The following is an 18860-nucleotide window of genomic DNA, read 5'->3' on the forward strand; positions in this document are numbered from 1 at the left end:
GTACCATATCTCAGTGCTATTAGTGCACTTATATTTCTTGCTAACGCAACCAAGCCTGATATAATATTTTTTGTTAATTTGATGGCAAGGTATAGTTCATCCCAACGCGAAGACATTGAAACGGTATCAAGCATATTTTGCGATACCTAAAGGGTATCATTGATATAGGTTTATTTTATACTAACAAAGGTTGTGCAGACCTTATTGGTTATGCAAATGTAGGTTATTTATTAGACCCACATAAAGCTCGATCTCAGAAATGCTACTTATTTACATACGGAGGAACAATGCTATATCATGACGATCTACAAAGCAGTTTATAGTTGCTATTTCTTCAAATCATGCCGAAATAATAACAATTCATGAAACAAGTAGAGAATGTGTATGGTTGAGATCAATGATACAGCTCATTAAAGAAAGATGCGGTCTGGAAAATGATGTCAAAGTAACCACGATTATATTCGAAGACAATGTCGCGTGCATAGCTCAATTAAAAGGTAGCTTCATAAAAGGAGACAGAACGAAATATATTTCACAAAAATTATTTTTCATATATGATCTTCAAAAAAATGGTGATATTAATGTACAACAAATTCGTTCGAGTGATCATCTTGCAGATTTATTCACAAAGGCATTACCAACATCAACTTTTGAGAAACTAAAATATAAGATTGGAATGCGTCGTCTTCAAAATATAAAATGAAGTTTTCATCAGGGGAGTAAAATATGCGCCGTACTCTTTTTTCCTTAACCAAGGCTTAGTCTCACTGAATTTTTTCTGGTAAGGTTTTTAATGAGGCAGCACTCAAGGTGTATTGCCAGAAATGTGTACTCTTTTTTTTTCACTAGGTTTTTTCCACTGGATTTTCCTAGTAAGGTTTTAACGAGTCATCATATCTATGAGTTTTTAGGATAAATATGTATATTGTTTTTTCTAAAGTTTTTAATGAGAGACACTACACGTGGACATCCAAAGGGGAGTATTATGAAAATGGATGTTCTACTTTGTGGAACCCACTCAAAAGGGGGCAAGTTGCCCACCACCATTTCTCTTTATTGGACCATACTTTGCAGTGAAAGAATGCACACACAAATACTAATAATTCTCTCAATTATCTCTCTTTCTCTTACTATTTCTTTTTAAATTTGCCAAGTTAGTTGTTTTATAACATCTTGTTATTATTATTTGTTATTTCCAAAGAATATTGTCAAAAGAAACAATTATATAAAAGGCCAATAATTAAAGTATGGCGACTTTAAATTAATCGATTTAGAATGTTCGGCTTGATGTTGAGATATATATACTTTCTCTCTTAAAAAAACTTTTGAAGTTAAAGTTCCACCCAACATTAATAGAAAAGAAACCACAAAATCTTATATTTTAATTTACTATATTTAAAAGTGTTAGGAAATAGTATTAAAATTTTTAATTGGAAAATGTTGTGTAGCTCCTTATTTAGGAAATTAGAATGAAGAGCATAATTACTTTCCACATTTTGGACCCTAGCATGTGGGGGTAAAATATCATGCGTATGGAATATTTATATCAAATTAATATAACTTATCTATTTAATATAGGAAAAAGAATATTTATATTCCAAAAAGAAAAATTATGTACCTTTAAATGTACCATTATTTTCATACCTCATTTTTATTTTAAAATGACATAAATTTATTTTAAAATTTGTGCACTGACATCATGTTGGTGTTAGCGCCACCTATATGACACGATATGGTATCAATATACCGACAAAGCATAATAGAAGTTTAAGCTAAAACCTATATGATACCAATATGGTATCAATATACCAATAGAGTATCACAAAGAATATTTTTTCCAGTAATTTAGAGTTTAATAAATAAGATTGTGACTTTAATATTTTTCTCATAATTTTTTATTTATTTCTTGAAAAAAGAGTCCAATCTTATATGATATTGATAGAGTATCAATATACTGACGGAGTATTACAGAGACTTAAACTCAGTTCTATTTGATATCGATATGGTATCAATATATCGATTGAGTATCACAGATGATTAATTCATACAAGTGATACTGACGTCATGTTGATGTCATGCGCGAAATAAGAAAGGAGAAAGTGGGGTAAGATGGTAAAAAGTTTGGGACATGAATCTATTAAGAATAAATAATTTGGATTGAGTTCAATTTGGATAAATAGTTTCACAATTTGATCTATTTTTTATAGTTTTTCCTTTAATATAATACTAACCGACATTAAATAAGTAGAATAACAACAACTAGAAAATAAAGAAGAGTTAAGGTGGTTTAAATTCATGGGCTGGACCAGTCTGCACAGGCCCATTCCTAACATCCCCTTAAGTTGGAAGCCCAACCCAACTTGGAAAGTAAACTAATTCTCCTTCTTTTTATTCTTCTTCTTCTTCATCGTTTCTAGCAAATTATACATCAAAAGACTTGAACCAATGAGAGGACTTTATATCTAAAATTTGATGTTATTTTGAGGAGATTTTGAGTTGGTCGGGATTGAATAATCAATGTATACTGCATGTATTGTCAGTATATATTTCATGTATAATTAAGCTATAATCAGTTTTTTGAGTGTTCATGATGTATAGTCAGTGTATACTTTCTATGAATTTTAACTATTTTTTTTATATAAATAAAAAATGACTATATTTATTGTAAACTTATTACTTTCTTGTATATACTTGAAACAAGCCCTAATATAAATGGAAGCAACTCCTCTTAATTAGGTATTAAATTCGTCCAACACCTTAGCTTGTTGATTTTATTATACCATTCCACTTAGAGAGGAGTAAGGATCAAGATTAATTTAATTAATTAATCCTCTAAACCAGGTTGTTCTTATCTCTAATGACTTGAAAATAATCCATGGTTTCAAGCAGTATGGGAAATAAAACTCTTATGTTGCTGTCCAAATGTGTAAGATGAAGAGAATGGAAGATATCATGGAGATTTCTAAATTATATATAGGAGATTCAAGATTTTTTAACATATACTATTTGAAAAAGACATAAAAAGCAGTATAAACCACCATAATTAAAAATTTAAAAATTTTAAAAACATGTAAAAAATTTGATTGACTATTGATATTCTATCTACGCCACATAAATTGGGACAGATATTGTAACATATATTACTTAAAAAATTACTTAAAAAGTATTACAAATTACAATAATTAACAACTAAAAATATCGAAAAATCATATTAAAATTTGATTAAATCCTTTTTTTAGGGAGCCAATGCCTTAAGGGATAAAAGAATGGACAAAGCACTCTGCTGCGGCGAACAACTAGTTCTTATTGCATTCACCGACTCTCCGAATTCGATATGTGCCACATAAATTAAGAAAAAAAATACTACTAATAAATTGTGAAAAAGCGACGTACTGCGTCGCTTTCTTGGTCAAACTCGACGAAAAAGTAATGCAGTCACTCTTAATGCTTTTTTCCTCGACGCTTTTTCTAAAAGTGACGGACTGCGTCGATCCTAATATTTTTTAATTAAAAAAATATAAATAAAACAACGATAGAGGCTGTCGTTTTATTTTTAAAAAATTAATTATTTAATATAAAGCGACAGACTGTGTTATTTTATTTGTAAATTTTTAATTTGTTTTTTAGAAAAGCTACAGATTAATAGTCTCCGTCTGTCGCTTTTGTTCTTGGTGTTCTTAAAAATTTTCAGAAAAGCGACGGACAATGACCATCTGTCCGTAGCTATTTCTCAAAAAAAAATTAAACTTTTTTGCAGAAAAGCGACGTACTAAAGGACACTGTCCGTTGCTTTTCTACAATATTTTTGATAGCAGAAATCTGTTGTCTACCTGCAATCAAATGTTCATAAACTAACATAAGGAACCTAATTTGGAATCATCCAAAGTAGATCCTCTTGAATAACTGGGCGGATTCTGACAGTCGAGATTGAGTACTTGTACTTTGATTTGCTCAACTTGTTGATTCATAATTTTTTGCTCCTCAAACTTTTTTGCCTCAGATTTTTTTAATATGCGTGTAAGTTTTGTAATTTGCAGAGACATAGCAGTTATCTGAACTCCGTCAATGGCCTCGGCTTGACTTGACGATCCAACACCTTCTAAACCTGATTGAAGTCGTCGTATGTCATTCCTAGAACTCATTCCATATATTCGGCCTTGTGGCTCCCTCCAACCATTTAGTCTGTCTAAATTTTAGTGAATTGTTCAGGCGTTAGCTGGATCGAATCTCCCATCTCACGTATGTGCTGCTCATAATCTTGCTGCATATTAAAAAATAAAAGTTATAATATATATATATATATATATTATACATTATACATTATATGTTAAATAACTTACATGGGCTCGTTCGGCTCTTTTCTCCACCCACTCATTCGGATCCGACGCATTAGTCTTTTTCTTCACATGAGTCTTTTTGAAAACTTAATGATGATCGGGAGTGCGCCCCAATTCTTTTTCCTATAAATAAAAATACAATTAATGAAATAATATTTTGTCAAATAATTTATTTAAGAAAATGAATTTAAACTTAAAATTTAGAAACCTTACCATCTTCTTTTGAATCGTACCAACACTCTTTGCACCTTCGGTGTGCAACGAGCCACTCTTTAGGTTGGCTTTAGCTTTTTTTCTTGATCGGACAAAGTTGAATTATTCAGTATCCCAATATCGACATAGTTCTTCAAATATATTAGGCAGTATCGAACTCGAAGGTGCACGATCATCCCTAGCTTTCTTTAGCCAGCTAGACAGTCTGGCGCTCACTTTTCTTTCAAAAGTGGTCGCAATGACCATATTGTACCTGTTATGTCGGAAAAAGACGGTTTAAAATCAATTTCAACTTTTAGAGAAAAAATCAATTTTAGTAAAAGAAGAGTCGCCACTTAATTTTTTTAAAAAATAAAGAAAACTTAATTTAAAAGACCCTAACAAATTTAAGTCTTAAAAATTTAGAGAAAAAAGGTACGAGGTTCATATTACTATTTTAAGAAGGTTTTAGCACTTAAAATAGCCGCTAACATGCGGTTATCCGACGATTTAAAAATTATTTGACTAACTTTGGGAAAATATATTTTAGCAATAATTGAAGTATTAAACAATTTGAAAGAAGTATAATGTTACACCCCAGAAATGTTTTTTGTTTTACTATGGCTATAGATGGCTTAACCGTGAACTGAGGTGGAGCCCACTTAATAGATTTTATAAAAAGGACATATGATAATTTATATGGATAATGTATGTGAAGTTAAACACAATTCAAGGAGGACCCTTGAGCCAAATCCAAGTGTGAGCCCTCCAAAAAGATGTTTTTAAGTTATGTTTTTGGGCAATCTGACTTGGGGAGACCATAACACCATCATGGCTCAGGAATTTGGGAAACCTTATAAAATAAAAGTTGTAGATAATTGGATTATCTTTCCAACCATAGGTTGTGGTAATTTATTCGATATCGGTATCAAGAGATATGACTGTTTTACTGAACAAAGGTGTTGACTGTGAATTTTAATTCCGAATTTTAAAAATGGTTCGACCGGTTTTCAAATTTCTACTGATATAGAAATATTAATCGAGATTAGGGATTAATTAACCATATTTGAATTATTAAGTGGGAATCTGAGATTAATTGAGATGAATTAAATTAAATAGTGGGATGAAAAGTGGTCCCCACTGCCACATGGCCAATTCTAATTGGCCCATGCTTTAGTAGGGGACATCTAGTCACCTTGGGCAGCACACATGGTCTTCATTTTGACCAAAATAGCAGCCAAAAACGTGTCCCAACTCCAGAATGTTCAAGAAAGAGAGAGAAGCCCTCATCTTCTCCAAATTTCCTAAGCTTTTGGGAAAGAAAGAATAGAGAGAAGTAACGAGAGAGAGAGGCGGACAAGCTTGAGAGTGAGGAAGAAATTGAGGGATTAAGTGTGGTGATTATTCAAGGTTATGGAAGCAAGGATGGATCCATTAGAGAAGCAAAAAAAAAATGTTTTTGACCAAGCCCTCAAATTTTCAAGCAAATTGTTTCATAAAAGCCTAAGGTAAGATTTCATCTCCTTTTTCGTTTTTCCCTCATCTTGAAGGTAATTGAAGCTTGTGTGAGTTGATGAATGTATGAAATTATGGGTGTTGATGTTGAGGCATGGTAGGATACGTTTGGGGCTGTTTTGGTGTGGAAAATAATGAATTAATTTTGCTTAGTATTTGATTGTTATTGTTATGGATTTTGGGATGAGAATGAAGGGATTAAATGGTTAAAGTTGAGGTTGAAATTCGTTTGTGGGCTATGGTAGGACTTGTGGTGATATTAACATGGCTTTCTTGAATTTAAATGAGTGATGTTTATGTTGAGGGGCTGCTGTTATAGGTCACGAAAATTTGATGAAAAGTAGTATGAAATAAGGTGTAAAAATTATAGGTGGTTTGCTTGGCTTGTGGTATGTGTTCATGAGGTTTTTGAGCATCTTTATGTTGTTAGTTAAAGGCCATTTTTGATAGGTTGTTATTGTTCTTGTTGAGATTGGAATATTAATGATAATTAAGGTTATATGTTGCATTATATGTTGGTTGGGCTGTTTTAGGATTGTTTCAATAAAACGTTAACACTATGGATCATTAAAGATAATTGGAAGATGTAGTAGTTGTATGTGGATTGGAATTGTTGTTGAGTGTTATGAATGTGGGTTGACTTAACTTACCAATAAGGTTATAATGAAGATATTAACTTGTATTAAATGGACTTGGAAGCAAGAAAATCCCATGATTAGTGTTGGTATTAAAATGGACAGATTTGGAGTATTTTTGAATATCTTCTTGGCTTGTCTTGACATGGCATTTGAAGGTGTGATTATTGATATTGCTTGGGGATTTTATGACTGATTTGGAAGTGGAAAAAAAATGACCAATATAAGGGAGTTGCTGCCCAGAATTTTGTGTTTTGCAAACCCGTTTTTGGATGGGACTGCTGTTAGTAAATTTAGCATAACTCCTTGTGTAAAGCTCCGTTTTGGTTGATTAAAGATGTTTTGGAAAGCTATTTGATAGAGATAAAACTTTCATTTAGACTCTAAAATCCAGTTTTACTTTTATATACTCGAAAAAGGGTGATGAAGTTAAGGGGAGGTGTTGTCCAGTTTTTTTTGTTTTTGTTTGAAATAATCTACTAACGATAAAAACGTTTTATGCCTTTCCATATCTTAACCATAACGCTTAACGTATTAATATAGGTATGAGGCAGCATATACATGTTGTGTGTGGATAAACACTAAAGGTATGTAAAGCTAACATTTCTCTCTTTTGGCATGATTTATATGAGACAAACGGACGAAGGTATAAATTCCAAAGAAGCTCCTATTCTTAGAGACACTAGGATGGCTAATGTTCGTAAATTCCTAGAACTTATATTATTATATTTTGATACATGAGTTTGATTCCAGCCATCCTATTTTGGTATAATTCATGCTTTAGTATAATTCATAATGACAATCGAAGGTTACTTGAAATAACTATTATCTTGATTTTTAAATGATAGTTATTTCAATTATTTAATTGATCCCCATATTATGTTTCGAAATATGGAAAATGATTTCTGAAAGACTGTTTTGACATAGACCATCGTGACATCGGAAAGAAGTACACTATGATTATAGCTCAGTTTCTTTTATATGACTTATCATCAGGATTAAGCTATTGAGTCTCTATAAATGTTTTTATATTTTAAATTGCATTTAGTTTCTCACTACTCTACTCGTGCATACTGAAAGTAATAAATAGTAACATAAATAGCAGAAATGAGAGCACAAGGAATTGTAATGTGCTAATGCGCCTACGAATAGGGAAGAATAACGAGACTATGTACTAGCCTTCTACCCTAATGTGGTCCTCCACACCCTCCTATCTAAGGTCATGTCCTCGGTGAGCTGTAATTGAGCCATGTCCTGTCTAATCACCTCTCCCCAATACTTCTTCGGCCTACCCCTACCTCTTCTGTAACCATCCATGGCCAACCTCTCACACCTCCTCACTGGGTCATCTGTGTCTTTCCTCTTCACATGCCCAAACCATCTCAGTCGCATTTCCCGCATCTTGTCTTCCATCGAGACCACTCCTACCTTGTCCCGAATAGCCTTATTTCTAATCCTGTCGCTCCTGGTGTGACCACACATCCATCTCAACATTCTCATCTCGGTACCTTTCATCTTTTGAATGCGAGAGATCTTAACTGGCCAACACTCTGCCCCATACAACATAGCCGGTCTAACCACCACTTTGTAGAACTTGCCCTTAAGTTGTGGTGGCACCTTCTTGTCGCATAGCACTCCGGAAGCGAGCCTCTATTTCATCCACCCTGCCCCAATACGATGTGTGACATCATCGTCAATCTTCCCGCTGCCTTGCATGATAGACCCAAGATACTTGAAACTACTTCTCTTTTGAATGGCTTGGGCACCAAGCTTAACTTCCACGCCAACCTCCTGAGGTGTCTCACTGAACTTGCACTCTAAGTACTCTGTCTTGGTCCTACTCAGCTTAAACCCTTTAGACTCCAAGGTATGTCTCCAATCCTCCAGCTTAGCATTAACTCCACTACGAGTCTCATCAATCAGGACTATGTCATCCGCGAAAACCATACACCATGGCACCTCACCTTGAATTTGTCGCGTCAATGCATCCATCATCAAGGCAAATAAAAATGGACTAAGAGCTGATCCTTGATGCAACCCCATCCCAACTGGGAAATTCTCTGAGTCCCCTCCTACTGTCCTTACCCTGGTTTTGGCTCCCTCATACATGTCCTTGATCACCCTAATGTATGCCACAGGTACATCTTTAGCCTCCAAACATTTCCATAGTATCTCTCTTGGAACTTTATCGTAGGCCTTTTCTAAGTCGATGAATACCATATGCAAGTCCCTCTTCCTCTCCCTATATTGCTCCACCAGTCTCCTCATAAGATGGATGGCTTTTGTAGTTGAGCGTCCCGGCATAAATCCGAACTGGTTCTCTGAAATAGACACGCCTCTCCTCACCCTCATCTCCACCACTCTTTCCCACACTTTCATAGTGTGGTTTAGTAACTTGATACCTCTATAGTTATTGCAACTCTGGATATCCCCTTTGTTTTTGTTTAGAGGGATTATTACGCTCGACCTCCATTCTTCGGGCATCGTTGCCGTTTTAAAGATGACATTAAATAACCTAGTCAGCCACTCCAAACCTACCGAGCTGGCGCTCTTCCAAAATTCCCCAGGAATCTCGTCAGGTCCGGTTGCTCTTTCCCAGCGCATCCTACGAACAACACCCTTAACCTCTTCGACCTTAATACTCCTGCAATATCCAAAATTGCGACGCCTCTCTGTATGTTCCAAATCTCCCAACACAAAGTCTCTGTCCCCTACGTCATTCAAAAGTTTATGGAAGTATGACTGCCACCTCTGTTTAATGAGAGTCTCTTCTACCAATACTTTTCCATGCTCGTCCTTAATGCACTTCAATTGATCCACACCGTGTTCCCTTCTCTCCCGCGCCCTGGCTAGCTTGAACAATTTCCTATCCCCACCTTTTTCTTCTAGTTTAGCATAAAGGCGTTCAAAAGCTACCGTTTTTGCCGTCGAAACAGCCGACTTCGCCTCCTTCTTTGCTATCTTATAAAGTTCCTTATTCGTCCACTTCTCCACCTCATCCGTGCTTTCTATCAACTTCGCGTACGCTATTTTCTTTGCTTCCACCTTCCCTTACACTTCCCCATTCCACCACCAGTCCCCTTGATGTCGACTACGACTACCTGTCGAGACTCCCAACACTTCCCTTGCTACAACCCTAATATAACTAGTCGTCCTATCCCACATACTGTTCGCATCCCCACTACTATCCCAGGCTCTCATGTCCTTCAATTTCTCTCCCATCTCCAGGGCACTAGCCGTGGTCAAACTCCTCCATCTGATCCTAGGTTGATCATTCCCGACCCTCTTCTTCCTCGTCATCTTGATCCCTAAATCCATTACCAAGAGCTTATGTCGGGTTGTAAGGTTGTCTATCAGAATGACCTTGCAGTCTTTGCACAGACCTTTATCATCCTTCCTAAGGAGTAAAAAGTCTATCTGAGTCTTAGCCACCGAACTACTGAAGGTTACCAATTGGTCCTCCTTTTTTGGGAAATTCGAATTAGCTATCACCAACCCAAAAGCTCTTGCGAACTCCAAAAGTGAAACTCCTCCTCCATTTCTGTCCCCGAAGCCAAAGCCTCCATGCACATCGTCATACCGTCCCGAAATAGACCCGATGTGCCCATTGAAGTCCCCTCCCACGAAAAGCTTCTCAGTAGGCGGTATGCTTTCCACTAACTCGTCCAAATCCTCCCAAAAGTGCCTCTTCTCCTCCTATGATAAGCCCGCTTGCGGCGCATAAGCACTAATAATGTTCAAAGTGGTCCCTTCAACGACCACCTTAATCGACATCATCCTATCAGTGATTCTCCTAACCTCCACCACCTGATCCCTTAGATCACTGTCTACTAAAATGCCTACCCCATTCCTATACTTTGATCTACCAGAGAACCAAAGCTTATACCCGTCTACCTCCTTAGCTTTATTACCTACCCATTTGGTCTCTTGGAGACAAGCTATATTAATCTTTCTTTTCTTAAGAATCTTAACTAGCTCTATTGACTTTCCCGTTAACGTCCCAATGTTCCAAGAACCTACTCTTAGTCTAGACTCTCATTTAACCCATTTACCCCTCCTTACCCTCATCCCCGACCCTGACTGAGAACATGACCCTAATCTACCATCACTATCCAAAGCCATAAAAACGCGTATGAACTACTAAAGTATTCAATGGTCTAAAGTCAGCAAAATGTAACGACAAGCGTATGAACAAAGAATATTTGGAAACCGAAGGTACCAACTCCAGTTGAAAAGAACTTGGTTCACGCCGGAAATATTGTTCACGCGCTGAAAATACTGTTCACCTCGAAACACTGTTCATGCGCCGAAAACACTGTTCATTTGCTGGAAATACTGTTCATGCGCCGGAAACACTGTTCACTCGCCGGAAACACTGTTCACCGCCAGAAACTACCGAAATACCTGTGCAAAAACTGCCCGAAAATCTACTGGTGGGGGATTTTTGATCGCAGTCAAAGAGAAAAAAAGAAAAGAAAAAAAACACAAAGAAGAAGAAAAGAAGAGATGAAGAGAGAGAACAGAGGGGAGAGAGATCTGGCCGGAAATAGTCTTCGCCGGTGGCCGCTTGGGGAGGTGGTGGCCTGGGTGTAGGTGGGATGGAGGTGGGGGGTTGGGGGGGTCGGGGGTGGGGGAGTCACTTACCGTTGTGGAAGATGAGAGGAGAGAGAAAATTCAAATCCCAACCAAAATGGAAGAAAGAGGCATAACTACAATAAATAAATAAATAAGATAAGATAAGATAGATAAGACAGTCAAAGTACAACGGCGCCACAACTATAAATAGCAATACAATTCAGAAATCAAAAGGCAATAAACAATGGACAGAACTACAACTACTATGGTGCAAAAGATGAATCACTTAGCCTTTAATCCTAATCTGGGTCCTCCACAAAGGAAATTATAGTGCGCTAATGCGCCTACTAGTAGGGTAGGATAACGCGACTATGTACTAGCCTTCTACCCGAATGCGGGTCCTCCACAGTAAATTCTACCTATATGATGTCTAAATAGTTAATATAGACATGATATATTAAAATTATAAATTATATGGACATGATGTCTATGCGAAATGGTATTCACATCTAGATACGATTAAATCATCATATTCAAGAATATTTAGTAAATTCTACCTATATGATGTCTAAATAGTTAATATGACAAAGTTATTATTTGAAACTATATTCATGGTTTTAAGTTTAAAAGACAAGTTATAACGTAGAAATATCATTAAAATAATTATTTTAATGAGTATTAAAATTTAATAAACAAAGATAACACATAAAATAGACAAATTATTTTTTGAAAACATATATGTTGGTAAACGATATTTAACAAACTATCCTTAGATCATTTTATTTTATTTTATTTTATTTTTGATTAAAGCAAATATTTATGTAATGAATAAAAAGACCTACGTATGTGGAAATGAGTAGTATAACTAGATCACATGTATCCCAAGCACATATAAATTTATGATAAACTAAAAAATAAATAAAATAAGAAAGTAGCAAGTATATTCCTCCCCATGTATTCTCCCCTTTTTATTGTATACAGAGTTTATTATTACATGCCAAAATAATTAAGAAATAATAATACACAAATAGAAATAATAGCCGGAACTAAAACTATTTAAATCCTGTTCCAAATGAACATCTTCATTTCTTGCCTTTGAAATCCAAATCCTGCTAAACCATAAAGAAAATACAAGCAGTATACGAATAATATAGAGGTGTAACATGATTATATAATTTCATCCAAACAAAACAATCAAACAAACATAAAAACACATTTAAAATAATACACCTCCACATATAAAAAAAAAGATTAGGACTAACATGGAAGCTTTAGTTAGAAGGGATGAACAAATAAAATCTAACTTGTGATGATGACAACAAATAAAATAATATTAAAATATGTAAGACAACTCTTCTTATTGCTTTGTTTTTTTTGTTTGAGATGTATGAAATGTAAAAATATTTTTTTCTTTCTTAACTCTCTTTTTGTTTTTGCTCCTTCTCTTTCTGTCTGTCTCCCCTTTTTTAAAATGAAGATGTGAGGTCTTTTATAATGATCAAATCAATTCCAGCAAGAAAATTAAAAAACCCCTATTTTAGTACGACTTTTTCTCCCAAAATAGTCAATAAGAGGAGCTCATATTTCAAAATAATTATCACATTTCAAAAACAAAATCAAATAAAATTTCAACCATAAAATCTGTCAAGTTTTTCAACTACCAAATTAATTATCATGATTTGATCAAATTAAAACAAGCCTAATTTGAATAGATGGTGAAAAAGTCAGAAAAATAATTAACAAAATCCCAAAAATCATGCAAAGAGGGACCTACTATCAATAATTATAAAGAAATTATTACTTAATTTACAAATCAAGTTATGCCATAATTAAGATGAATACGCATATTCTTATAATTTCAACAGGCTGTAAGATTAATTGAGAAAATGACAGACCGAAATTAGTGAATAATCAATTTCATAACAAAACTACTCAAAATTTCCAAATACCCACCTTAATACTTCTCAAGAGGCCAAAATATTAACAAAAGTAATTAGGCAGATTTGCAGACACAAATAGAGATTTGGACACAAAATATAATTGAACTAATGGACAAAGAATCTGAAAACTATAGGAATTCAAACTTAAATTCATAATAAAATGATTTTCGCTTGAATTAGACCTGCATAAAAAATCATACAGACTGAATTGAAATCAAATTTAAAAGTAGGAGCTTGTGAAAATAAGAACATGAACCTGGACGGATCTGTCAAGATCTGTCTTTAGCACGCTACAGATTTGAAGCATCGTTCAACCAAGTTCTACCTATGGTGTTCTTCGTCGTTGTCTCAAACTTCGCCAGAATCCGCTGCTTCACTGGGAAAACGAGAGGGAGGTGGTGGTGGTCGTTTTCTGGGCAGTGGGGATAGAGGAACGGTGTGTGTGAGAGAGAGGGTGACGTAGATGGAGATGATAAGGTTGCATGGCGGGGTGCACCGCCTCTGGTTCGGGGTTTCGCCGGAGATGAGGAGGGAGATCGGCGCGGTGGAGAGAAGGAGAGAGGCGACGTCTTTTTTATCGGAGGAGAAGAGAGATCGGTGAGGGTGAGAGAGAGTGGGGACGGCGACGGTGATGAGAGAGTGGAGGGAGGAGAAGCGGCGGAGGTGCGGTGGAGCGAAGAAGAAAGGGAGGGAGGCGACGTTGTTGTCTTCTCTTCTCTTTGGACAAGATGAAGAGAGTGTAGAGAGAGGGGAGTTAGTGAGGTTGAGAGTTAGAGAGAGAGTATGGGAAAAAAAAGTCAAGTTAGTTTTAGGGTTTTGGGTAATAATAAATAAAACAAAATAGGAAAATGATAGAATTAATTATGGTCATTGATCAAGATGTAATAGACGGTTGAGATTATAGTTGGGGATATAAAATTAGACCACTACTTATGTATATACTATGTAAATATATGCATATATGTATATATAACATGCGTATGTATATAATACGTACCAAATAGACGTATAATTAATATAATTAACCAAAATATATAATAAACTTAATTAAGTAATAACTTTATATGCACATGTATATAAAACGTATTAAAATAAATATGTAATATGTGTATATTAATATGAATAAGTAACTTATAAAATAAACTTAGTTAAGAAATATTTTTTATATAAAGAAAATACACACTCATACATAATATATACTAAATAGATACATAATAATATTTGAACGTATTAAGCTTATTATAAAAATAATAAAGATAATAGTAATAATATTAATAAATAGAAACAATATTATAAATTATGAATGTTAAAATATACGATTTATTTATTAAACTAAATATAAACTTATTTAATTAATAAGAAAATAATTTTGAAAAATGCTTATTTATTAAGATAGCAATCCGAAAAGTAGTTATGGGTTGATCAAAATTGGGTGTCAATAGTACCTTGGCTCCCAGTTACATAAAATCTGAAAAACATGAATAACGTTAAATAATTAGTTAAGTAAAGTATAGTAAATATATTAAACTTAACTTAAAAAATAGATTTAAACATATATATACCTTAAATTCATTAAACATCGCCTGACGGATACTTTTTGGAATCTCCACCAAGAGTGATTCCTGAAGAGACCTAGCAGCCTCCTTCGAAGGATGTCACCAGCAAGACACATAATAAACATGTAATTAGTTCATGAATAATTTATTAATGTAGAAAAATAAATAAATAAAACATTAAACTTACGAGGATCCACCAGACTCAATCATGACTCTTCCAAGTCTGTCCTTCTTCCCAGGAGCTAACCAAGGCACATCATGTGCTGCCTCTGGTCTAGCAGCAGAAGAAGGTGAAGTTGATTCTGTAAGAGTGTCAGTCTCAACACTAAAATCTCTAAGTCTCAGAGTAGATTTGTGAGGAGACTGAGATCCGGGAGATGGAACTGTGGGGGATGGAGTAGATGAAGCTGCTACTTTCTGGGGTCGAGCAATAACCTCTGTGGGTAGCTGGTAAGTCTGATCATATGAAGTATATCTGACCTGTGAAGAAGAAGAAGTGTCGCGTGGTCGGCAGAACAGACTATGGTAAACTAAAGGATCCATAGTCCTAAAAGCAACAACATTAATATGTGTAGAACTAGCTCGGTGGTGCTGCATCTCTGACGCTGAAGAAATATGTCCTGTGATATCCTCAGGATCAACAGATCTCCTAGACTTCTTTTTACTCTTACTAGAATGGCTAGCCCCGAGATAATCCCGGGGTCTATCACCATCACCAGATGACATCTGTATGTAAAGTAACAATACAATATATAAAAAATATAAATTAAATAAATTTAGGGGTAGCAAAATAAATAACTTACATACTAATTATAATCTACCACTATATTTCTCCTCGCTTGTTTCATTTTCATCATCCTTCCATTCCTCCTCCTCAGTTGTTTCATATTCATTGTCATCCCATTCCTCCTCCTCAAATGATTCATATTTCTCTTTTACTACTTGCTCAATATTTTGCATTATAAATTCATCATCAGAAACCTCTTCTAGTATGTGTTGAGGATGTTCTAGTGTGGTTTTCAACTCAACATCAACTTGTTGTTGAACAAGTGCAACATCATTTTGGTACGCCACATCTAATACATTCTCAATTTTAATTCTTTTTACAGGCTTTGTTTTAATAATAACCTACCAATCAGCCTTATCTTTTCGCAATGAATATAAAGCGTAATAGACTTGCTTAGAATTTTGGGCAATGATAAAAGGATCATCACTTCCGTATTGTTTGATGTGCTTAACTTCAATTATATTATGATGTTGGTCCACCCTTGTGCCTCTGTGTGATGTATCAAACCACTTACACCGAAATCTTACTTCTATAATCTCTTGAATGACACCATAATATTCAACAATTTGGCCATTACCGTCGACATCACCTTGAACACACACCACTATTATTATTTTTCTTGTGCATAAAAACTTCTTCAGTTTGAAACTTAAATCATTCACACAATATTTATTCGTTTTATGAATTTGAGATTCAGGCCCGAGTGCGATCTCTCTCAATAATGGAGAATGTTCCACATTTGAGTATCCATCAAAAACCTATAAATTGATCTCAAAATAATACAATTTACTATAAAATGAATATATTATACCTATTGATTCAATATAAGCTTTCACACTTACATATTTCTTTAGCCATTTGGAAAACCTCGTATATATGGCATCATTGCTCCATGTGTTTACTAGCTGATATTGACATGTACAATGTTGTTAATTAGTTAGTAATCACTTATTACTATGTAATTTGATAATATAATATAACACTTACTTAAGATATGGCTAAATTTTTGGACAATTAAGAAGAATATGGGTCACAGCTCATTGTCTTTCCATACTAGTGAAGTCTATTTTTTACCCCATTTAGATCCTTGACCACTTTAATTAAAAATTAAAATCGGTGGAAACATCGAATCACCATCACCTTCATCATTGCGATTAGACCTATTTCTCCTACATGGAACTTCATCCACAAAGTAATAGGAATAAACGTCACTAGTTTCTCTCGCAATATGAGCTTGAACAATTGATCCTTCGATCTTTCCTCTCTGTTTAATTATTTGTTTGCATCTTCCAATTTATCTGAATGTATATATTAATATATTTTAACTAATAATTATAGTATACATAAGAAAAATAACTAAATTACTTATATAAGAAAAACATTACCTCTCAAATGGATACATCCACCGTATTTGAACTGGACCTCCAAGGCGGGCTTCTTTTACAAGATGAATCGAAATAACAGAAATATTTTCCTCCATCCTGTCTAAACTACATTTCAATAATTTTTCAAAACATAAATTTCTAAAGAAAAGACTTACCTCTGTGATTGGCCTCCATATCCTGTCACGTAGATGGCTAAAAGCGATAGGAATCAAAGTTTTCATGAATACATGAAAATCATGGCTTAAAATACCTATCAACTTTCCTTCATTCAGACCTGTCCTCTTACCCAAATTCGAAGCATATCCCCCTGGCATTCTCAAAATTTTAACCCTCTCACATATTTCACGTTTCTCATCCAATGTGAATGAAAAACTGGCTTTAGGCTTGACAATTTTACCATTTTATAGTTCTTGCAACCACAATTCTTTTCTCCTACAGTATTTGTTTAAGTCTATTCTAGCTCTTGGGTTGTCTTTTGTTTTGCCTTTAACATCCATCACTGTGTTAAATAAATTTTCAAAATATTTTTTTCTCAATGTGCATCATATCAAGATTATGTAGTATGAGATTATCCTCTAATACATCAACTCTCAGAATATGCTCTGTTTGTTCCAATTATGTTCAACACTATATCCAAGAAGTCTAGAAGATGAATTTTCTGTAACTTTAGGCAAATGAGAAACTCTCGCCCAAATTTGATGTCCTGTCAGTGATGGAGGTGGAGGGTCATTTTAATTCTGTTTTTTCTGAATGCATGTTTCATCTCTCTAAACTCATGGTCTATTCGCAAGAACTGACAATGACAATTAAACCATGAATTTTTTCTGAATGCTTTAAGATGAATACCTTACTATTTTCCATGCAATGAGGACAAGCAAGCTTTTCAGTAGTCATCCAACCAGACAACATTCCGTATGCAGGAAAATCATTAATAGTCCACATTAAAGAAGCACGCATAACAAAATTTTGCTTAGTTGATATATCATAAGTCACTACGCCTTCAAACTACAATAGTTTAAGCTTATCTATCAATGATTGTAGATAGACATCAATCAAACTTTTAGGATTATGAGGACCCAAAACAATACAACTTAGAAAGATGTACGGACTTGTCATGCATATTTCATGAAAAAGATTGTACGGGGTAAGAAATACTGGCCAGTAAGAATAAGGTGAGGCAGCATTAGAGAATGGTGTGATATTTCTAGCAAAATTTGGATACATGTTATCAAAATGTTTCCATATTTCTCCATCAGATGGATGAGAAAAGTCACCTAGCGGCCTTCTATATTCACGATGTCATCTCATATGTGGGGATAACCTCATCGATACATACAATCTCTTTAATCTAGGAATATGAGGTAAATAATGCATCGCCTTAATTGGAACAATCTTTTCAGCAGGAGTCCTCTTATAATGCGTTGCTCCATAAAATTTATAATTTTCTAATTCACTATCAGTCTTGTAGAACAACATATAGCCATTAACACATCAATGAATTCTATCATACGACACTCTTAACTTAGAAACCAATCTCTTTGCCTAATTGAAGTTCTTAGATATGTTAAACTCAGGATTAACCAGTTCGCCCAAAAAATCACCCATTGAGTCCATAGTCGTATGAGGAACACTCCAATCTGATTTAATATTCATTAACCTAACTGCAACTGACAAAGTAGAATGCGGACTCCCGTCACATAGTAGACGACTAGCCTTTTCTAATTGATGATAGAAACGTCTTGCTTCTTCACTAGGAGTTTTATCAAAATATTATTTAGGTTCTATCCCACCTTGAACCTCGAAAGCATCATTGACCATTTTATAAATTCTATCATGTTGAAATGTATCATGTTGAACCCTATTATGTTCAACAATAATTTGACCATGTGGTGCAAGCATATTATATTCATCCACAAACAACAAATTATAAAATATATT

General features: G+C 34.6%; 2 long non-coding RNA genes across 2 annotated transcripts; one reads left to right on the plus strand and one right to left on the minus strand.

Moving 5' to 3' along the window:
* Positions 1-3243: 3243 nt before the first annotated feature.
* On the minus strand, positions 3244-4787 carry LOC129889709 (uncharacterized). Its single transcript, XR_008766940.1, has 3 exons — positions 4551-4787; positions 4341-4460; positions 3244-4261 (listed from the first exon to the last, which is right to left on the minus strand). It is a non-coding gene; the product is annotated as an uncharacterized LOC129889709 (long non-coding RNA).
* An 885-nt stretch (positions 4788-5672) lies between these two features.
* LOC129880349 (uncharacterized) lies at positions 5673-7267 on the plus strand. The gene is made up of 2 exons (XR_008765368.1): positions 5673-6037; positions 7223-7267. It is a non-coding gene; the product is annotated as an uncharacterized LOC129880349 (long non-coding RNA).
* Positions 7268-18860: the final 11593 nt, after the last annotated feature.

The sequence above is a fragment of the Solanum dulcamara genome, chromosome 1 (assembly GCF_947179165.1).
Source record: "Solanum dulcamara chromosome 1, daSolDulc1.2, whole genome shotgun sequence".
In the NCBI taxonomy this organism is placed as follows: domain Eukaryota; kingdom Viridiplantae; phylum Streptophyta; class Magnoliopsida; order Solanales; family Solanaceae; genus Solanum; species Solanum dulcamara.